Source organism: Nelumbo nucifera, chromosome 7 (genome assembly GCF_055504915.1).
Source record: "Nelumbo nucifera cultivar China Antique chromosome 7, China Antique-T2T, whole genome shotgun sequence".
NCBI lineage: Eukaryota > Viridiplantae > Streptophyta > Magnoliopsida > Proteales > Nelumbonaceae > Nelumbo > Nelumbo nucifera.
Genome location: NC_142655.1, coordinates 43,669,289 through 43,693,887, shown reverse-complemented (window position 1 = coordinate 43,693,887; position 24,599 = coordinate 43,669,289). Strand labels below are relative to the sequence as shown.

General features: G+C 35.5%; 1 long non-coding RNA gene and 1 other non-coding gene across 2 annotated transcripts; both read right to left on the bottom strand.

The window, feature by feature from the left end:
- Positions 1 to 1,449: 1,449 nt before the first annotated feature.
- On the bottom strand, positions 1,450 to 4,365 carry LOC104589918 (uncharacterized). Its single transcript, XR_734033.3, has 2 exons — positions 4,026 to 4,365; positions 1,450 to 1,799 (listed from the first exon to the last, which is right to left on the bottom strand). It is a non-coding gene; the product is annotated as an uncharacterized LOC104589918 (long non-coding RNA).
- A 10,438-nt stretch (positions 4,366 to 14,803) lies between these two features.
- Positions 14,804 to 14,910, bottom strand: LOC148790430 (small nucleolar RNA R71). The gene has a single exon (XR_016078992.1). It is a non-coding gene; the product is annotated as a small nucleolar RNA R71 (small nucleolar RNA).
- Positions 14,911 to 24,599: the final 9,689 nt, after the last annotated feature.

Genomic DNA, 24,599 nt, shown 5'->3' with positions numbered 1-24,599 from the left:
CTTATTTGAGTTATAATTAAAAAAATGCCTTCAACATCCACGTACCTAGCCTGCTCAAACCCAGATTCTATCATTCTAACCTGAGAGGGAAGGGGTGAAGCACCCCTCTCATATCTGAACCCCTAGTGGCATGAAACACAAATGCAATAGTTTAGATGGCTTTGGGTTTCATCTATTGGCTCATGACATCATTCCCATCTTTTGGCCAGAACCCAATGAGGGGGATGTTATTGGAGTTCCCTCCTAACCTCTCTTTGGACCAATTCATACTCAAGAATGGGAAGGTGAAGAGCTATTCATGGAACCCTAACCCTTCTTCATTACCTCAGTCTGAATGGAACGGCAAAGAGAGAAAATTGGTAAGTGGTAATGAGACTTACCTACGTTTGAGTAGGGATGTAGAACTGAAGATATCAACTTGTTCTACAACTTGGAAAAGCTCTACCACGGCTGAAGAAGGGATGAAAAACCCTAAGGCTGCGTTTGGAAACAATGCAAATATGTGCAAATGCAAGTATATAGAGTGTAAAACGATTCATATAAATTTCAAAATTGGATTAGTTTTGCATTGACAAATTTATTTTTTTACCAAATAAACTTTTAACAGTAATGGATGCAAGGTATTCCAATAAAGCATATGTATTTTTTTATTAAAAGTGCACTTGAATGCAAATATGCATTGGTCTGTCATTTGTCAATGCAAAAATGTAATATTGCCAAATACAAGCAAAAGTGAACCAGAGTGTAAATTTACCCTGAATTGGGATTTACCCTCCATTTGCATTGTTTCCAAACACAACCTAAGGTGCCCGTTCGTTTTGGATATAAAAGAATCAAATCATGCTTCACCCGCACTTGAATCCAAACAGGGATATATATAGTGAAGACTGAAGAGTGCCGCGGTGGAGCTATTACTTGATCAAACGAACGTGATGGTCAGTGCAGACCGGACACTCAAAATTCTCTATCTCAAAATCTATTACAACGGCTCAAAACTATTATTATACCAATGCAGACAATGTTTTACCAAGTCTTTTATCTAATATTTGGTGGAGAACGGGTTTGATTGGTACCCTGAAATCACGGGAGAGCATAAAACGTGTTACTGAACAAACGACTTCATTACTCGAATCGAAATGAATGAAGAACAGACAAACGATAGCATAGATCAGACGTTATCCGACTGATCCCAATTGCAGCACATTACATCGACCTGACTGCCCAAATGGCGGATTAAATGCAGACTGAACTACAAACGAATATCTCATTAATTATTCTAATTCTTAAATCTTCACCATGCCAAGTGAATGGTACAATCACCAAATGGGGATTTTGTTTGAAAAACAGAACGATGCATAAACAAGGGCTGGTGTTCCTGATTTTCGGTGGTAAGACAACTTTAGTGAACATTAAATGGTCCCAAACGACCCCTAAAAACAGCAAACGAAATACAAGACAAATCCACGATCTAATAATTTTCTGAATCAGGTTTTAAAATATAGTCAGATATAACAAAACAACGTTGCAAGAAGGCTATCCAACAAGGTTTTATACTCAAAATTAAAACTCTAACTTAAAGATAGTACTCGGAAACCTAAAAGCGAAACATTAGAAAAGCCGCAAAAGACGGGATAAGATAGTCGCCGCCTGTAACAGAAACCTTCTTCAAGGTGATTGAAGTAGAATACATTCCAGGAGAGAATATCATCCCATCAATTGACACCGTTGGTAGACTACTTAGATCTCTGCCTCATCTTTCGGCGCTTCCTCTTGAGCCTCCTCATACGCTTCTTCTTCCACTGCAAACAATTATATAATTGAAATTTAGCACGGTTGGAAAACTAATGAAATTCAATAAATTCTCAGAATTATTATTATTAATAACAAGTCCATATACTCAAATATTTTTCATATCATTGGAAACAACACAAAATAGCGATCTTTCTCACAATGTAAGCTTGCATGAAGCACAACGGAAGTTATTGCAACTAAAATAGCGATCTTTCTCATGGGCAGAGAAATGTTACATATGCAACTTAAATGCTGACACTAATGACATCCAAAAGCATCGTCGAGAAAGCCCCAACACCAAAACAGTTCAACCCCCACAATCATCTAGTGCAAAAACCCACAACCTTGTTAAGCAAACTTCAAGGTAAGAAATTATAGTTCTCGGCTTCTTGCAATTATATTGGAAACCGCAATGACTGAGAAGCGGGCTGCCTAACCAATAACTTGAAATGAGAGAACGAATGCCTATGGGGGGGTATAAGAATTTTCCACTTTATGGCGGGTACTAGACGTTATTATTGGTTACACAACCCGGTACAGTCATTGCTTTCAGCAAAATTGCTAAATCCAGGCTCAATATGTAGGTGAACCCAAAGCTCATTCAACGTAATCGGAATAGTCAACCAAATTCTACAACCCATTATTTCTCTCGATTATAATCTTATCCATCCATCAATTTAAATTGAAGACGAATAAGATTCCATTGCCATGATTTATGAAAATATTCCTTCAAATATATGCAAGACAAATAAAAATTTGATAGTTGAAAAAACTATGAGAGAAAGCGATATGTGAATAAAAACATAAAACACAATCATAAATTTGGAGTTCAGTCCACCTCTTGTACTATTATTAGTTTTGGGGTTTTATTCACATGATTCACTCACTGCCGCCCCCGTTGAATCTCGATTCATTCTCCCACTTGACATGTCCCAACTGTATCAATTGTAGTAAAGTTTATGAGAAGCACTGAACAATAAAAACCCCAAAAATGTATCATAAAGCTCACATTGTGAATTAATGTTCAATGGCATCCGAACGCTTCATCAGACCACCTCCTGTACTATTATTAGTATTGAGGTTTCATTTACATGATTCACTCAATACCTCCCCCCCCCCCATTGAATCTCGATTCATTCCCCCACTTGACATGTTCATACTGTATCAATTGTAGTAAAGTTTATGAGAAGCAGCGAACAATAAAAACATAAAAAATATATCATAAAGCTCACATTGACATGTTCAATGGCATCCGAACGCTTCATCAGTTAGCCAAAATCATTGGACAATAAGATTACACTAAAGAATGGATACAACAAAATTGTCATCAGATCCAAACACTGAAATTGAAAACCAGAACTAAAGACGAAACAATACTTCAAATCTCAGGCACGAATAAAACTCCAGATTTATTTTCTGCATCACAAAATATATTTGAGATTTCTAATGAAAAAGACGGTAAATGAGAAAAAAACAAACTTTTTTGGTAGTGAAGAAAGCTTATACAAGCTTAGAAAAATAAGCCATACAAATCTAATATACACTTAGATATTAAATAAACAACGGATAATATTTGAAGTGTATCAGATCCGGCGAAACGAAAGATGAAAACAAGTATATTAGAAACGATGTAGACAAAACTCTAAGAGATCCTTTCTGCAGAACAGAATAGATTTAAGAGTTCAACAGAAAAAAAACGGCAATAAAGAAAAGAAAAAAGAATTTCTCAAAAAAAATAGAACGCCAAGAATTAACTATGGCATCCTGCAAATGTATTTAAGGGTCTAAAACCAACCAAATCAACAATATCATAAAACCCTAATGAAAATAATTAAAAAGGGAAGATTTCACCGCAATCAATTCACGCCAAAACATCAAAGAAAAACCCAACCTAACAGATAGAGAAATTACAACACAAAAAGAACATTTGACCAAAAACTGAGTTTACTTTCCTCATCCATGAAGGCAAACCACAAAACGGCGATGGTTGCAAAAGACAGATGCAAACGAACACATCTATATCGAATCATTCAAGAAAAACCAACATAATGTCTACAGAGAAGTTATAATAGGAAGACCTAGCCAATTAAAAACTTAATCATCTTCCTTCATCCACGAAAGGCGAACCAACCAGCAAAATAGCACACAAATATAGACAACAAAGAAGAACCAGATCGACAAGAAGAAGAATTGAAGAACGAAAGAAGACCACACAAGTAGAAAGGGACTCTCACCTTAGCTCTCATCTTCGATTCAAAATTACGCCAAGGAAATTTCGCCGATTTCTTCCGATATTCGCAGGGTTGGAAGGAATGAAAACAGAGGGGATCTTTTAGTATTTATAGAGAGGAACTAGGGTTTAAAAACTGTGGCAACCTAATCCGGATGAATGAGGATGACCCTGTCGAAAATTAGTTTGACGTGGCTATAACGTCGTGGGAGAGTCTGAGCCGTTGATATATGTCGTTTATTCCTTGAATTGGGATCTGCTCCTTACCGAGCGCGTCTCACACCGACCTCACAGCCCTCATCTCTCATCAATAATAAATACAAGTATGTAAAATGTTTCCGATATACGCCAGCACAGGTTGTGAGGTCAGTGTGAATCTATACTATTCAACAAATTTATAACCAATTAACTGATATTTTACTCAATTTTGCTCAAAAAAGAAGTGCTAGGGAAGAATTTAGGGACGAGAAAGGATAAAGGACGATGCAACAGGATGAGAAAGCGAAAATGGATTGGAATTTTTGGAGTAAGTATATTTTGATCGTAAAAGGAAAATTAGTGGGAAAATCAACCCTAATAATAATTATTAATTAATAATATTTTTTATTATTATATATTTGTTATTAACTTCTTTTAATGGTTAACATTTTATTGATTAATTAATTAATTATCAATTATGAATTAATATATTAGATTTTACTTAATATTTTATTATATATATATTTATTACAAAATAATTAATAATTTTATTTTGTATTAATAATTATTTTTAATAAATTAACATTTTTATCATTTTTTTATTAAGTAAATTAATAATAAAATAATTATTTAATTATTCATTAATTACTTAATTAAATAATTATTAATTATTTTTATTGTTACTTATTAAATAATTATTAATTATTGTGAATGGGAGGTAAGGCAATATAGAGAGGCCTATTTGAAAGATGGTATATGGCTAGAATGGAGGAGGAAGAGTTGCAAAATAGTAGGGATGGCAACGGGGTGGGGAAACCATTCAAACTTCAAAGTAATTGTCACTCATACGAGAAAATCCCAATTCAAGGTATGTATGTGGCTAAACTCGATGAGTGAACCTTCATTTGGCACTCCAAGGTTTTCATTGGATAGGCCACTAAATTCTTTGCATCCTATTCTATTTTGTTGGGTTCACCTTGTACCTTGCGAAGTTGGATTTGATTTAACTCATGAAGTCAATGATTCATCTTCATGGTTATGGTGTATCTTAATTTTTTTTCAAGATATGTAGTTTCTGTTTTGAATGTTTTCTAAGGCAGTGTGAGAATCCTCTTTGTTATGCATATTTCATTTATTTATTTTTGTGTTTCTTTTCTTTACAGGTTGTAGAGGAGAGGAAGAGAGGATTGGATGAGGGCTAAAAGGAGCAATTTTGTCTTTATAAGATGGACTTTATTTTGGATTCTATTTTGTTTTTAAGTTCTCAAGAAAGAAAGACAATGAGGCTTGAATGTGGAGTTTTTTTTTTTTTGTTATTAGAAAGAATATGAAACTCAAGTGGTGTATTCTTTGATTATTTTTTTTTAATAATCATGGGACAATATTCATAACAATGGTTAAGTTGTATATTTTGGATGAAGTTGTTTAGATATATTTTATACATCTTTTGTTTCAGTGTTCAATATAAGTTATTACAGGTATTTTGTATAATGAAAAATAGTTTTTTTTTTAAAATAACATATCTTTAGAGGCAGACAAAAGTGCCTCCAAAAATTAAATAGGTATTTTATCATATTACTTTTAGAGGCACATAAAAGTTGCCTCAAAATTAATTGGAGGCAGTTAAATCAGCCTCTAAAGTGGACTTTTAGAGGCATTCCTACTTGCCTTTATAAAGGGATTTTAGCATCAATTCATCTGAGATTTGGAAAACTCATGGCCGGTTCAAAGAAATGGGCCCTGATTTTTAGATTTGAAAAGTCGATTTAGGTCTTTGATAGTAAATCTGTTCTCCATGGGAATGACACTGAATCAAGAGATTCTAAATTCAGAAGGATTGGGAGAGGGAAGGTGTTAGGCACCCCTCTCTCCAAGCTGCTATAACAACCCAATACAGGAGTTGTTCAGGCTCAATTTTTAACGGAACACCACCGAAAATAGTTGCTAAGAGCTCTTGAAATCAAGCAAAAATGCTCCCAACTTCACCCATAATTGATTTGAGGTGATGTTATCGAATCTTAGGTATTGATTTCCCTAAGACCCTTGCCTCTCTATCTCTTTTTCTCAATCTGGAGGAAACTAGAAATGCTAATTTCCCATGGTTTTGTGACTTTAAGCAACCCAAAACTAAACTGAGAATAGATATTACAAATTTAGGTTCAAATGTTAAAATGAGAGACTTATCTCTTGTGTACAACCTTGATAGGAATTTTCTAGTAGTCGAATTGAACAAAAGAGTGGTTGGATGAACTTGAAAGAGGTTTTAAACTATTGAATGCTTGGAAGTTTCGTGCAAATTTCAAGTCTGAAACATAGTAGAAAGAATTTGGAATTTCGGGTTCAAATGCTTGGGGGTTTTCTTGCGAACAGGACACCTATGGGAGTTGGGAATGCTTCTTGGATCTCTCCTTTGTTTTTTCTTTCTTTCATCACCCCCCTCAGGTTTTCTCCCTCTTCAAAGCTTGAGTTGGGTTTGTATTCTTAGGCATGGAGGATGAGGACCGAGGTGAGATCTTCTGATGTTTAAAGGACTGAGAACCATTCCAACACTTAGATTATATATTGGCCATGCCAACATTAGATTATATACTAGGGAATCCAAGAATAAAAAGAGAGAAATTATAATTGTGCCCTTATGACACTAAATATAAACAATATACTCTCCCTCAAGTTGGAACGTAGATGTTAATCATTACTAATTTGTCACACAAATCATTATGCCACGAGTGATGTAAACTTTTAGTGAAAATGTTTGCAAGTTGCTCTTTAGAACTGACATAGGGTTTACATACTTATCTGCTAACAAGCTTCTCCCTATTAAAGTGCTTATCCACCTCAATATGCTTGGTCCTATCATGAAGCACAATATTGGTTGCAATGTTGATAGTTGCCTAGTTATCATAGTATAAGTACATGGGATTATCCACAATAAGTCCCAATTCACTCAATAAGTTATTGATCCACATGATCTCAGTCACTCCATGAGACATTGCTAGCATTCAACTTTAGCACTAGACCTAACTACAACATTGCTTCTTGCTTCTCCATGTAACTAGGTTCCCTCCCACAAAGGTACAATAACCACTAGTGGATTTTTTGCCATCAACAGAATCAACCCAATCAACATATGCATATACTTCAACTTTCAAGTGCCCATGTTTGTAGAACAATAAACTAGCACATGGAAATTTCTTAAGATATTTGAGGATCCTCTCAGCTGTTTCCAAGTAAGTATCCTTGGGAGCACACATGAATTAACTAAGAAACCTTACAACATAATCAATATATAGGCGTCATGGATAGATACAAAAGTCTTCCCACAAGTCTCTGAAATTTTTTCACATCTTTGATGGTTTCACCTTGACAATTACTTAACTTATGGTTTAGATTAATAGGAGAGCCAACTAGTTTCATCCCTAACTTACTAGAATCTTGCGACAAATCTATGAGGTATTTCCTCAAAGAAATGAAGATCCCCTTCTATAAACAAGCAACTTCAATTCCAAGAAAATATCGAAAGGGGCCTAAATATTTCACTTCAAATTGAGTAGCAAGAATCTCCTATAAATTTCATTTTTCCAATCACCAGTGATCACTATGTCGTCCACGTATACTATTAAAGCTACAATTGTTCCTTCCCCTCTCTTAAAAAATAGGGTATGATCATACTAACATTGCTTGTAGTCTATATATTGTACGACTAAATGAAACCTGGTGAACTAGTTTTTCAGTGACTGCTTTAGGCCATATAAGGACTTCTTCAGCCTACTCACTTTTTGTTCACTGCCTTGAGAACAGAAACCAAGAGGTTGTACCATGCATACCTCTTCTTCAAGATCACCACTGAGAAAGACACTTTTGGTATCCACCTTGTGAAGCTCCCAATCAAGGTTACTAGCAAGGGAGAAAAGGACTCTAATAGAGTTCATCTTCAACATTGAAGCAAATTATTTTACATAATCCACTCTATACACCTAAGTAAATCATTTTTCTGCTAACAAAGTTTTATATCTTTCTATTGTACCACCAGCTTTATGCTTTACTATGAAAACCAACTTACATCCTACTAGTTCTTTCCCTTTAGGAAGGTCTACCAATTCCCATGTGCTATTTTTGTGTAATGCATTGATCTCCTCTTTCATTACATTTTTCTATTCAGGTACTAAGAGGGCTTCTGCCACATTTTTGGTAATAAGGACACTGTCAATGGAAGACAGGAATGCACAAAAAGAATGTGAGATGTTCTCATAAGAGACAAAATGGGAAATAGGATGTTTAGTAGTGCAAGACCTAACACCTTTCCTTCGAGAAATAGGAAGATTTAAGTCATTAACAACTAAAGTATCAATGCCAATGTTAATAAGATTACCTAGCTAGGTAGAATCTATCCTCTAGAATCCAATGGCATTGGTGATATAGCATCCTAATTCTCTACATCTCTTGAACTCAAGTGGCCCTTGTGTCAAAAAAAGAAAACACAAAACTAAGGAGGGTTTGGAATGGAAGAGAGGTGAACTTAAGCACGTTTCTCCTTAACCCTACTACACTCCCCATAAGGAGAAACGAAGAAGTAAGGGTCACTCTCAAGAAAGGACTTATCCATAGAAACATAGTATTTCTTGGAGATAGGATCAAAGCACTAATAACCCTTTAAGAAGAAGGATACCCTAGGAAAACACATGGAATAGTATGAGGGTCAAGTTTACCACGAGTGGGGGATAGATCTTTGATGAAACAATGACATCCAAACACACGTAGAGGAATAGGGTGAAGGGATGAGAGATCCATCGTATGGACGCCCAAATCTTGTAGAATAAGGTGGGCGAATTTCAAAAAAAAATTTCTCTCCCTTCAACTAGGAATCGCATTCCCTATTTTAGAAAATCATATTTTCAAGGATTAATCTTGAACCATAAACTGAACCAGATCTGAACAAAAAGCAGTAGGAGAGGATTATACCTGATACAAAGAAATATTATCTCTCAATGGAGGTGTTCACGCCCAAGGAAGGATTCAAAGACTACTCCCACTGAAAATGGCGTAGTGTAGGATGGAGCAGAATTAGTAGTGTTCTCTCCAAAAACCTAATCCTTTGCAAGAAGTAGCAGGATGGCATGTGAGCACAACTTCCTATCAGTCACTTCACAAGGAATTGATGTCAAGATCGAATCTTGGTTTCTCCCACTGAACTGGAGATCGAATTGGCAGGGTAGGCGGCAACAGGAAGGAGGCGGCAAGAAAGAATTTCGCAGGGTTGCTTAATTCTTCCTTCTGTGATTTCAGCTCTAAAGAGGATGTGAATGTATGTGTCTTCTAAAGGCTGCCGCCCCCTCCTTCTTTTGTAACCTTAAAGGGATCACCCCCTAATCCCATTAGGAGTTACTGATCCAAATCATATTTAGATCATACATCCCTTTAGGTGATAAGGATAAACCCTTATCTTATCTGCAGATTGGATCAACCTTCTCCTAATCTCATTAGGAGGTTTTCAGATCTGAATCACATTCAGATCTGGACTCTCTGAGTGGATAGGGTTAAGACCCTATCCTATCTGCTGATCTATTCCCAGAATTCGCCCCATATTTAACTAATCAAATTAGCCCAGTTCGAAATGGGCTTTAGGCTCATTAAGATTATGTGCTCACTTAGCCTTCCTAACTGCTGTCCAGTTGGGTTTCCTTGTATGGCGTGGGATCCAAACATTGATCTACACATCAACCACATGGGTTCAACCCAGCCTTTGTTACAAGGCCTAGCCGAATACACTATTATGGACAATGCACCCCCTGAAACCCATCACATGGGCTCTATGGGCCCAACACTTACCCTAAGTGGTCCCTGGGCCAAGACACCTTGTAACACCTAGGGACTGTGGGTAGATGCAAGATTAGCCCATCAGGTATTACCCTCTATGGTCTTACACTTAACCTCTCAGCCCATAATGATCAAACACTGCTCGACAAGAGAGGACCTCTCCCTCGGCTGCAAGGAGCATTGTTGCACTCTCTACTTATATGGATCCCGGGAATTAAAACCTTTTGCAAACTTTTGGAAACCATAATATATATATTTACTTTTATATCTCATATAAAATATATTTTGCAAAACAAATCTCAACGATTGAAATCGGCTGCCTGCAGTCTTGGTTTCCATCAGTGAGAGTGCATCCCTGATCATTACCTTTGTCCGACAAAGGGGCTGATCCTGTCACTATGATCATCCACTCAGATGAATTCTCAGACTGCCCCAACATACCCGGGTTTTGACCCCCACTAAGGATCTCACTGATTGGTACATCAAAGACAGCCCAATCCGACACCTAGTGTAGTATCATAATCGAGTCTAGGGGTCGGGTGTAACTTTTCAGTTTTTCCCATTAATCTCCAAGGTCCAGGGCAATGCTGGAAATCTGGTCCGGTTCAAAGATTCAATTAATCCTACACTGCATGTGCCTAGGGAGTTTCATTCGGCCCAAGTAGTGCAAGCTAACTGTTGGGAAAACCCAAGGGAAGAAGCCTAGCAAGAAGGAAATTTTGGCCCAGCCCATTTTCAGCCCAAAGAACAGCCTAAAGTGCAGCCTACATGTGCTCAAAAGCAAGCTAAGTTGCAGCCCAAAGGGAGCTAGGGGTGGCAACTCCTAGAAGTTTCTTGAAGAGAAGGAGGGAGCACTCTAAAAGGTTCATGAGGGGTGTAATACACCCAATTCTAGAAACTTCAAGAAGAGGCAAGACCTTCCTTGAAAGCCTATATAAGGAGGCCTCTAGAGGGGGAAAAAGGGTCCAAACATCTAATTTCAAACTCTCATTGAGCTCTTGTTCTAAGAGAGAAGAAGAGAGAGAGATAGGCGCAAGAGAGGAGAAGAGAGGAGGAACAAGCAACATCAAGAGAAGAAGAAGCTAAATCCGAAGGGGGAAAAAGCAATTGGAGATCAATGTTTCATCCTGACTTGATTTCTGCACAATTTGGTAATCGAATTTAGCTAAGATTTATGTAATTTATCCATCAAATTTTCCTTTGTTGCTATAATCAAAGCTTATTTTATGTAAATTCAATTCTATAATTTGTTTTCTAAGTTCATTCGAGTAAAGTAGATTCAATCTTGAAGTTTCTTGTTTGGAATTTTAATTGTGGATTGTTGGCCGAACTGCTAATCTGAAATCTCAAATCTGAAATTTCAGATCATGAATTTACAAGGTCTGAATTGCTAGTTTCCAATCTCAGATCTGTAAATTCAGATCATGAAATAGTGAGATCCGAACTGCTACTCTATAAAATCAGATCTGTGATTTCAAATCTTGAACTTGTAATACCTGAATTACTTGAGAAAGAATTATGGTAGCTTTATTTCAGTTTGGCCGAATTGTTCATCTTTCTTGGAATTCCTAGAGTGCTTGAGAAAGACTCTAAGAATTCAGATCTACCAATCAAGAGCCGAGTTGAGTGCAAGGTTAGAGATAACTTGCACAATTCGGTTGGTGTTCATTCAGCTGAGTTGATGATCATCCAACTGAAATGAAGCCCTAGAATTGTTAGATCTGAATGCATGCATGGGGATTAGATTCTTGCTAGAGATAGAAGAACCGTCACTCATGCATAGATTGAACATGTGCTCGAGAGAGGCTGTTCATTGCTTTGGGATTTCACCAAACCAAGGCTGAATCCTATTCTACTCGAATTGCCTAGAAAACTAGTTGCTGGATTTATTTTTTATATGCATCTTTAGCTTGTCTCCTCACTTGCATACAAGGTGTTTGGTCCAATGTGTTAGAAATAACTTTGTAGTTTTAATTTCAGTTTTTCATTAGTTTTACATTTCGGTTGATCAGATAACAGTAGACTGATTTATTACTAGTAGTTGCTACATAAGTCCTCGTGGGAACGATACTCCACTCACTACTCTATTACTTGAGCGGCTAGTGCACTTGCTAGTGTCACCATGATGCACACATCAAGTTTTTGGCACCGTTGCCAAGGACTTATTGTAGCAATATTAGGAACCATTAGCCACTGTTAATCTGATTTATAGCTTTGCATTCATTGCTGGGTTTCAATTCTACATCTTAAATTTCAGTTTTGAATGCAATGGTTTCATTGATGGAGCCGGTTTTCTCTCTTAGTATTTGATTGCTCCATCTTTAATTTCAATTTTAATTGAGTTTATGTAGATCTGATCATATTTTTTTTTTTGTTAGATTCATTATCTCAAAAGAGTACAGATCTGATTGCATTACTTGTTGTTTCTTGAATTCAACAATCAGATCTGCACTCACATAAAAAGATTTTGGTTAGTTTACTTTCTTTTCTGTTAGTTTTCCTCCATCTTAAAAGAAAAAAAAATGGTTTGTCTGCTTTCAAATCTGAGCTTCAGATCTGATATCATATCTGAAATGGTGTGAGTACAGGTCTGATTTCAGATCTGTAACTCACCCCCATTCGAAGACACATCAGGACTGATGAGAAGCAAGCTAGAACAACTAGTGTACAGACATAAGATCAGTGGTATTTCTTGATTTCAGACCTGATATACTGATCTCAGATCTGTATACACCAATACACCCTGCTGAATTCTCATATTAGCCCTGATAATTGTGGTTCTAGCTACTGAACTTAGCATCAGTAGCTGCTGAATTGCAAAATTACAGATCTGAAGGTGTAAAGGATTATTGCTTATACCCTCATAAACTTCAGATCCCAAGGTGTAGAAATCATGTACAACATCTATACCCTATTAGGTGGTGGTGTGAACTCAGATTGCAGATCTGAAATCTTCTGAGTTAAATGAATTCAGATCAGAGTTCATCCAAACTCAGACCTGAACTCATCTAACTCGGATCTGAATTCAGCTGCTATCAGTAGCACAGGTTGCAGACCTGATTTCAGGTCTCTGCAACTAATTGATGTATACAAGTTATACAAATAATAAGAAGTTTAAAGCTCTTGATTCCAGCCTGAATTCAGATCTGGTTGTAGTATATGGGAAGCAAGCTAGAACAGACCTGATTTGGAATCAGAGGTTATGCATGGATTTAGACCTGTTACACTGATCTGATCTCAGGTTATGCATGATTTCAGACCTTAACCACTGATTTCAAATTGAGTAGCTGCTACTCAAAAGAGTGTAGTTCAGATCTAATTACTTTTCTTGTTACTTCTGAAATCAAAAATCAAATATGAACTCATTATTGCTATAGCTTCTGCTCTTTTTGGTCTGCATATCTTATGAAAATAATGTGGTTCAGATCTGATTACCTTACCTATCACTTCTGCAATCAGATCTGAACACATACCGAATCTTATTTGTATAACTTGCTGCTATAACTTTCAATTCTGAGTTTCAGATCTGTATTTGTGGTATATACAGATCTAAAACTTTGCTACCATGCATAGTATAGCCACAGATTCAGATCTGTATACACTAGCTCTTTCTTCTGAAATCTCTTATCAGATCTGAGCACACTAAAATGTCTTTTTACTGATTGATTTCGGTTTTGCACAGATCTGTATACAGCATGCTTCACTACTGATATCAGTGGGTTATCTTGCTGATTTGCTCAGTTTTAGTATGGCCACTTTAGCTGGTGTTTGGTGATGCATAACTCATAAAAACAGTGGGGTCTGATCTGATATCAGTAGCAGTCGCAGTTGTTCTGTATATGGCTGTTCTCAGTAGTTACTAAGATTTCAGAACTGATTTTAGATCTATATATTGCTGTTCTCAGTAGCTGCTGAGATTTCAGATCTCAGCAGTTCAGATCTGTGTACTTCAATCTCTTTGCTGATTTCAGCAATGGAATCAGATCTGTATAATGAGAAGGAATTTGTAAACTGTTGTTCTACTCTCAGAGGTTACTGATTTCAGACCTGTTTACTAAGAAAAATTGTTAGCTGATTAAGAATTTGTAAATTGCTACTGAATTCTGTATATTGAATAAGATGTTGGTTCAAATTTGCTTTTAGTTAGCTGCATTTATTTATTTTAGGATGTAGGTTTTTGTATTCCAATAATTCACTATACATTTGCAGTTTTAATAAGGTTAGTTATTTATATTCTTTTGTATTATCTGGTTTACTGCCTTGACTTTCATAGTTTCTAACAAGCAAAGTCGAGCTGGAGGAAATCCTCTACGACCCGGAGATTGAAAGAACCCTCCGTGTCCGTCTAAGAGCAGCTAGACAAATCCATCAAGAAGCTCAAGAAGCTCAAGAAATGGCTGAGCAGAGGACTATGATGGATTATGCCAAACCCACACTCACTAGAGCTGCCTCCAGCATTATCAGGCCCAATATTGCTGCTAACAACTTTGAGATCAAACTGGCCATCATACAAATGATTCAAAATACGGTGCAATTCTGTGGTTTGGCCCACGAAGATCCCAATGCACACATTTCTAACTTTTTAGAAATATGTGACACCTTCAAACACAATGGGGTAAGTGATGATGCCATTAGGCTGAGGTTATTCCCATTTTCTTTGAAGGATAAAGCCAAAGCATGGTTAAACTCATTACCGGCAGGATCTATAGCCACGTGGGATGAAATGGCTAGCCGATTCCTCTCTAAGTATTTCCCCCCTCTAAAACTGCAAAAATGAGGAATGATATTACTACATTTTTCCAGCAAGAGGGGGAATCTCTCTATGAGTCCTGGGAACGTTACAAGGAGCTACTAAGGAGGGTTCCTCACCATGGCCTTCCGATTTGGCTGCAGGTGCAAACATTTTATAATGGTTTGACCGATTCAAACAAGGCCATCTTAGATGCAGCAGCTGGGGGCTCCATAAACAATAAGACTCCCGAGGTTGCCCATGCACTCATCGAGGAGATGGCAGCCAATAACTACCAATGGCATTCAGAAAGGACACCAGTTAGAAAGCAGCATGGCCTTCATAATGTGGATACATACACAACTCTCTTTGCACAAATAGGAGCACTTAGCAAAAAATTTGATGACATGCAGATGGCAGCTATGCATGTACAGTATGATAAGTGTGGGGGAGGCCATAATAGCACTGAATGCCAAGTTGGCAATTAGTCTTTTCAGTCCACAGAACAAGTAGAATTTGTTGGAAACTTTACAAGACAGCCAGGAAATCAGTACCATCATGCCCATAACCCCGGATGGAGAGGCCACCTGAATCAGCTATGGCAGAATCAGCATGCACCTAAGCCTTTCCACCAAAACTTCCATCAGCCGGAACCGAAATCTAACTTGGAGGAGCTGATGACCAAGTTCATAGCTAGTGCGGAAACTAGATTTCAGAATAATGAAACATCGATAAGGAACTTGGAAACTCAGGTTGGGCAGCTGGTATAGATGATTTCAGAATGGGTTCCGGGTTTACCTAGTAACACCGTGGTAAACCCAAGGGAATAAGAGGCTGTTGGGAGAATTCCCAATTCAGATACTTAGTCATAAACTGTCTTACTTGCTTTCTGTTTTTATTTTTCATAGCATTTAAGTTTAGTTAGTTTTTCTTAGAATTTAATTGCATAAAGATACTGATCTCTTCTTCTAGTTTGCAAGTGATTTCTAGCAGAAGAAGTTTTCCACCGACAACATATTGCAGAATTTAAGAATGATCTTCAGGGAAGTCCTCTAAACTCCTCCTATTACTTGATGATGCTCTTGCTAGTTTTATTGTTACTCCCTAACACTACGAACATTGAGGACAATGTTCATCTTAAGTGTGGGGGAGTGAGCCTGAGAACTAGAATTTGGGGGCTGAAGCCATGCACCTCATTCACCCCAAACACACATTTGCAGGCAATGACATATCCAAGTAAACTGGAACCCCCCAAGTTCATTGCTATTTATTAGGTGATTTTTTTTAGAAGGAATACAATGAGTTGAGGGAGATTGATGTACTTGTTAAGTTTTTATTCTTGTGAATGACTCAGTTTGATATATGCATGAGAAAATGGGAGTTGAATATGTCTTTCAGCATGACTAGCCCCAACTACCTTCATGTGTATGAAAGCACTTGATTTCATTGTTAATGGTCAAGGAAGCTAGCGCACATCTGAATTACTGATACATGAGATTCAACCCAAAATGACTCCGCTATTTTGAGTTGAATAGTAAAACTAGCAACTCAGAACACGAGTTTTTTTATCTACCTCAAGCATGTGACCAGTGTGAGATGGAGCATAAAATGCACTCACACCGAAAAAAAAGTGTGTGAGATGGAGCATAAAATGCACTCATACAGAAAAAAAAAAGTGTGTGAGATGGAGCATAAAATGCACTCACACAGAAAAAAAGAAAAGGGTGAGATGGAGCATAAAATGCACTCACCCCTAAAATAAGTAATGATGGTGACAGTTGAGGTCCAAGTGGGCATTCTAAGTTGAACTCTCATTAAGATAAAGTTACAGATGTGAAACTTAGTGTAATTTGATTATTAACTTTGACAATTAAGGAGCTGAATTATATATTGATTGGGAGTGAAGGTTGGACTTTGATGAAATTCGTATTCTCCTTTCCTTGGATCTTATATATGTTAAATGGTAATTTACAAGAATAAGAGTTGAGCACTTACAACAGTTCCCTGACTATTCAATGCATTTCTATCTTAAAAAGTTCACTAGGTAAATTGTGAGAACAAAAGGGGGGAATGTTTAGTTTATGGCTGATGTCTTTGCTTGAGGACAAGCAAAAGCTTAAGTGTGGGGGTATTTGATGAACCTACAATTTATCTATATTTTATGAGATTTTTGCATGAAATTTTATGCTGAATTTAATTGAATTTTGCCCTATTTTTAGCTTAATTGCAATAAAGATTTCAAGGGCAGCCAATTCAAGAAAAAGAAGGCAAAAGCAAGAAAAGAAAGCCCAAAATTTATCAAGTTCAGCCCAGCCCAGCCTTGAGAACAAGGGAGTTTCATTCGGCCCAAGTAGTGCAAGCTAACTGTTGGGAAAACCCAAGGGAAGAAGCCTAGCAAGAAGGAAATTTTGGCCTAGCCCATTTTCAGCCCAAAGAACAGCCTAAAGTGCAGCCTACATGTGCTCAAAAGCAAGCTAAGTTGCAGCCCAAAGGGAGCTAGGGGCGGCAACTCCTAGAAGTTTCTTGAAGAGAAAGAGGGAGCACTCTAGAAGGTTCATGAGGGGTGTAATACACCCAATTCTAGAAACTTCAAGAAGAGGCAAGACCTTCCTTGAAAGCCTATATAAGGAGGCCTCTAGAGGGGGAAAAAGGGTCCAAACATCTAATTTCAAACTCTCCTTGAGCTCTTGTTCTAAGAGAGAAGAAGAGAGAGAGATAGGCGCAATAGAGGAGAGGAGAGGAGGAACAAGCAACATCATGAGAAGAAGAAGCTGAATCCGAAAGGGGAAAAAGCAATTGGAGATCAATGTTTCATCCTCACTTGATTTCTGCACAATTTGGTAATCGAATTCAACTAAGATTTATGTAATTTCTCCATCAAATTTTCCTTTGTTGCTGTAATCAAAGCTTATTTTATGTAAATTCAATTCTGTAATTTGTTTTCTAAGTTCATTCGAGTAAAGTAGATTCAATCTTGAAGTTTCTTGTTTGGAATTTTAATTGTGGATTGTTGGCCGAACTGTTAATCTAAAATCTCAGATCTGAAATTTCAGATCATGAATTTACAAGGTCTGAATTGCTATTTTCCAATCTCAGATCTGTAAATTCAGATCATGAAATAGTGAGATCCGAACTGCTACTCTATAAAATCAGATCTGTGATTTCAGATCTTGAACTTGTAATACCTGAATTACTTGAGAAAGAATTCAGGTAGCTTTATTTCAGTCTGGCCGAATTGTTCATCTTTCTTGGAATTCCTAGAGTGCTTGAGAAAGACTCTAAGAATTCAGATCTGCCAATCAAGAGCCGAATTGAGTGCAAGGTTAGAGATAACTTGCACAATTCGGTTGGTGTTCATTCAGCTGAGTTGATGATCATCCAGCTGAAATGAAGCCCTAGAATTGCTAGATCTGAATGCATGCATGGGGATTAGATTCTTGCTAGAGATAGAAGAACCGTCACTCATGCATAGATTGAACATGTGCTCGAGAGAGGCTATTCATTGCTTTGGGATTTCACCAAACCAAGGCTGAATCCTATTCTACTCGAATTATCTAGAAAACTAGTTTCTGAATTTATTTTTTCTATGCGTCTTTAGCTTGTCTCCTCACTTGCATACAAGGTGTTTGGTCCAATGTGTTAGAAATAACTTTGTAGTTTTAATTTCAGTCTTTCATTAGTTTTACATTTCGGTTGATCAGATAACAGTAGACTGATTTATTACTAGTAGTTGCTACATAAGTCCTCGTGGGAACGATACTCCACTCACTACTCTATTACTTGAGCGGCTAGTGCACTTGTTAGTGTCACCATGATGCACACATCACAAGTCTCATTAAGTGTCCAGTTTAAGGGGATTACATAGAAACACACCAAAGGAACGTGAATCAAATATGTACTTTATTCATTTACAATAAACTCATAATGTACATCATTCTGATTGAAGCTAAGGGCATACAAAAACTGTCTAACATAGGGAACATAGAAACCTTGGGAAACAGAAGCTGATGCGGGGCCTTGTACTCCAACCACCGAGAAGGCATGCGATTGATAAGATATGCAACACAGAATTTTAGCCAAAAACATTTTGGAACGTTCAAATGTATAAGTAATCCAAGGTCAACTTTAAAAAAATGGCTGGTTTTTCTTTCCACAACACTATTTTGTTGAGGTATTCGAGCACAAGAGCTATGGTGAAGGGATCCACATGAAGCGAAAAATTCCGTGAGGTCACTATGGAAATACTCTTTGGCATTGTTAGATTAGAAGATTTGGATTTTGGCCTAGAATTGGATAAACACCATTCATTGGAATTCTTTTACAATTTTGGGTACTTCATCCCTAGACCACATTGGATACACCCATGTATACTTGGAATACTCATAAATGAGTGTAATAAAGTACTTGTAGCTAGGGGTGTCAATCGGCCAGTTTTGGATTGGATCCAGTCCGATCCAAACTTTATCAAATTGGATTTGGATGGTCCATTATAATTATTGGATTGGGTCAATCCAAAATAAATTGGTCCATATTCTCATTGGTTTGAATTGGACGTAAACTAAATTTTCAATAATCCGATCATGAGGCCAAACCCTTGTTAAATTTGAAACCGATAAAAATTGAAGCCAACATAATATCACTTTTATGAAAGCATTTTTACAAAAACACTTTCACAAAAGCACTTTTATAAAAGTAATTTTATAAAAAGTATTTTTATAAAAGCACTTTTACAAAAATACTTTTACGAAAGCATTTTTACAAAAATACTTTTACAAAAGAACTTTAATAAAAGTGCTTTTATGAAAGAACTTTTATAAAAGTACTTTTACACGAAAGCACATTTATGAAATAGCTTTTACAAAAGAATTTTTATGGAAGTACTTTTATAAAAGCACTTTTACGAAAGCACTTTTATGGAAGTACTTTTATAAAAGCACTTTTATGGAAGTACTTTTATAAAAGCACTTTTATGGAAGTACTTTTATAAAAGCACTTTTATGGAAGTACTTTTAGATAAGTACTTTTATGAAAACACTTTTACAAAAGTACTTTTTTGAAAGTACTTTTACGAAGGCATTTTTACGAAAGCACTTTTACGAAAGCACTTTTGTAAAAGCACTTCTATGAAAGTACTTTTATAAAAATACTTTTATAAAAGCACTTATACCAAAGTACTTTTATTAAAGCACTTCTATGGAAATACTTTTATAAATGTACTTTTATGAAAGCACTATTGCGAAGTACTTTCATAAAAGTGCTTTTGTAAAAGCACTTTCATAAAAATGCTTTTATAAAAGCACTTTTACAAAAGTGCTTTTTCAATGCCAAAAGGGTATATTTTTGTAATTTTCAATTTTTTCATTTTAATATATTTTTGTAATTTTTTATATGTTCTATTTTTTTATATAATTTTTGATATTTCATTCAGTTTAGATTCGAACCAATCCAGTCCATTTACATTTTAATGGATTGGATTGGGTCAGACCAACCCAATCCTATTGACACCTCTACATGTAGCCAGTCTTAGAAGGCAAAGTAATAGGGCCCCAAACATTAGAATAAACAATATGAAAAGGAAACTCAAATTTATTATTTTTCAAAGGAAAATGAGTTCTACATTGTTTGTTCAACTAACAAGTTTGACACATAAATTTAGACATTAACATTGATTTAAATAACTCAAGATATCAAACTTTTAATGACTCAAAAGATAAATGACCAAGGTGATTGTGTTACAAATTGACTTGACTCTTAGACTCTAACTGCAAGACCAACCTTATTCCCTAGCATGTAGAGCCCGTCTACCATACAACCCTTACCAATTGTCTTCCTCGAGGCCAAACCCTATATAAAACAAGAAGAAGGGAAGAAGGTTATTGAATAGTTTAATGAATTTGTAATATTACTAATAGAAAACAGTTTGATAGGCATTTTTGGATCATGCAAAACATTAGAAAGATGAAGTCCAAATGGGAGGGAGATGGTTCTTTAATAAGCTATGGTAAAAAATGAGCTACCATTTAGTCTTACTTATCCCTACTAGAGAGAAGATGATAGGACTAAAAGCAATTTGACTTACTAGTCATATGATTTGACGCTCCTAAATCAATTATCTAAGGAGAGTCAGGTAAATCAGAAGTCACATGGAAAGTTGTGGTAGAATTCCCTGGTGTAGATGCAAAGAGAGTTGAGTGGGTAGGGGCAGAATTATCCATCTGACGAATTGCCCTACTGTATAACTCCAAATGGTCATAAAAGGAATTAGTAATATCTCCCCTGAGTCACAACCAGAAGCACGTTCCTAACTCATAGTAGTAGTAGGTAACTAAGTCTCTTGAGAAGCCATATTTGTTGCATTGGATTTCCTTGGACCCTCTACTACCTTATTTTCCTACTTTAATATGAATTAGATTTCTTACTCAACTCTTGAGCCCATTTCGCCTTCCCATGAATATCCCAACAAGTGTTAGAGTATGCTTAGACTTCTAACAATAAGTACACCATAACTTATCTTGTCATCTACTTTCTTTTGAAACTCCCCCATCTTAAAAGAACTTCCACCACTTGTACTTGCACCTCCTTTTGACACCAAAGCCATTAATTCATGCTTAGAACTATTTGTCAAACTTCTACTCTCTTAAAGGTCCTTACTTCCTAGGATCTGTACCCAAAGGCTTTATTTAGTTTGTGGAAAGATTTTCGTGGGATGGGATGGGATGGGAAAAAGGAAAATGGGTGGAAATTTTTTATGTTCCATTGTTTGGTTGCAAAAGGGAAAATAGTGGAGCTTTAGTAACAATTATTAATTAATTAATTAGTAGTATTGTTATTATTTTATATTTTACTATTATTAATTATTAACTATTAATATTTTAATGAAACAATCTTATAATTAATTAATATTGAAAATTATCTAATTAATTATTAATTAAGAGTTAATATTTTAAATTTATTTTATTATTATTCACTATGAATTAATTAATAATTTTTAATTATTTGACATTTTTATTATTTTATTATTTTATTGAATCATTAAATAGATTAATAAAAAATCCTTATTTTTATTTATTAATTACTTAGTTAATTAATTATTAACTATTTTTTATTAATTATTAATTAGTTAATAAACATTTTTATTATTTATTATTTTTTCTTAATTAGATATTAATTATTTACAATCAATAATTAGTTAATTAATATTTTAATTTTTTTTAATTTATAAGTTATTATTAATATAATAGTTTATTAATACCCATGTCTTAATTCTTAATTATATATTTTCTTGTTAGTTCTTAATTAATCAATAATATTTTTATGATTTTGTATTTTATTGTTAATTATTAATTTAATATTAACTAATTAGATACTTATTAACATTAATTAATATTTTATTTTTATTAGTTTATATTTTATTTTATACTTTTGACATAATTAATAAATTTTAATATTTGTTTTTGTAAAAAATAAATAATTACTACTTTTATTAATTGTTTTCATTAAATTATTTTATTAATATGTTATTAAATAATAGATAATTGGTTTATGAGTCATGGATCTAGTATTATCTCTTAAAAATACTACAAGGAAGGTGTTTGTTCTTGTTAAATAAGTTTCCCCCTACATTCCCACTTGTTTCCCACCAAAATGATGGGATTCCACATCCCAAGAATTGGGATCTATAATCCCACCTTTTTTCCATCCCATCTCATGACATCCCGCAAACCAAACATGGAAGTAGGGGTGTCAACGAGCCGAACTTTTCACGAGTTGCTCGAGCTCGAGCCTAATTCACTGACTCGATTATTAAACGAGCCGAGCTAGAGCCTACTAGTGCTCGACTCGTGAGGGTCGCGAGCTGGATTGAATATATATATATATATTTAATATATATAATATATAATAATATATATAATAAAATTATAAAAAATAATATAGATAATAAAATATTATAATTATTAATTATTATAATTCTTAATTTTTTAAATATCAAATAAAAAATATTTTTATATATAATTTTTTTATTTTAATAAAATATTTTTTCTCAAAATCGAGCTCGAGCTTAAGGTTTTGACTCAAACCAAGCTCGAGCTCAAGCTCGAGCCTTAAAGAACAGTCTCGAGTCGAGCTCAAGCCTTGTACTATTTGGTTTGGCTCGGCTCGAATCCACCCTTTCATGGAAGGGAGGAATCCTCTAAAATATTCCATATGTTACCTTCCCATTCCCCAAACCAAATGGAACCCAATGGATTCATATGTAGGACTCAGACCCAGGAGGAAAACATACATCCATTGCTGTGAGGCAAAAGTCTTGTAAGCTTTTGCATTGTCATCACATTTCCAGTTCATATTCTGACAATGGTCCATCTCTTTCCAGATTGAAGTCAAGTCAGAGTAATGCACAAAAAGACTTATCTCCCCTTGTTTACAGGTAGATGATTCTGCTTATAGTTGATAAATATTAGCATAGTGTCATTGCTCCAAATAGGTAGACTTGACTTGCTCCTAAATTTCATAGGCTGTCTTAGCCCACATGAAATTCCTTCTCACTTGAAGCTGCATGGATACTAATAGCCACGACATCACAATGTTGCTTTTCTATATCCATTTTCATGCTCTGCACTTCCAGATCTAGGTTCTTTTAATCTTCCCATTGGTATACCCTAATTTTCCCCTTGCAGTGATATACACAACTTAATCCTCTTTGACCACTCTAAATAGTTAAAACCATTTAGGGGGATAACAACCATCGGGAAGCTCAAATCAATTCCCCACTATAAAGTTGATCATGTTCTATTTAGAAGAAAATTGTGACAATTCTACTAATCTCTTCATGTTTAATGTAATTAAATGTGCTTTCAATGAAAAAAAAAAGAGAGAACTACAAAGAAGCAGTCTAAAGATTTGAAGAAGAAGAAGACCTATGACTCGTTATTGAATCCCTTTAATGATTTGAAGAAGATTGAATCCCCATATATATTTCCAAGAGTTCTATTGTGAAGATTCAAGAAACTAAACAAGTGGATTTTTCAGACCTGGATTAAGTTTGAAAAAGAATTATGCAATCGTTAATGGTGGATAGCACTAGGCTTTCATGGTGTTTTCGTTTGGAGTCCAAAGTCAGCAAGTTTGAAAAGACTTGGGTTCTCTCTATTTTTTTACTTTAACAATTTTTAGTTTTAAAAGTAGAAATATTGTAAGTTAAAGGGAGTTTTACCGTTTGGTACTCCTTCACACATGGGAGCGGGGTGCCTATGTGAACACCAGACGTGTTCATTTGTGACTCAAAGTGCACCCCAACCTACACCATTTTGAGTGCAGGAGATCCGGACTCATCAAAATTATCACCCTATACACCACCTTTCAGTAGAAGGAATAATGGAGCTTATCGTTAAACACTCCGGAACACCAATTTAAACATTTATAGAATTTTACTGATTCTCAAACAAGTACTAACATAGTAAATGGGTGAGAACGGGTCGTCTCCACAGGGAAGCAAGGGAAAAATTAATATTTTCTTAGATCCGAGAGAAGAGAACGCAAGTAGGAAGTTGCAGAAATATAAAATTAATTAATTAAAACCAAATTCGAACAGTACTGGGAATAACAAGTGCATAAAAAAGTAAATAAATAACAGAAACAAATCAATAAAAGAAACAAAATAAAAAATGTCTGAGAATCTGATCAGAGGTAGCAGTCTCCGGATCTCTCATTTGACCCTCGAACTTCTTGAGCTAGGCCTTCCGTCTTACCTGGCCGAATTTCAGATATGTAGAAAAGAAATAAAACACAAATTATATCTAATAAAAATAAATTTGCAATAAGGAAAAATTAAACTGG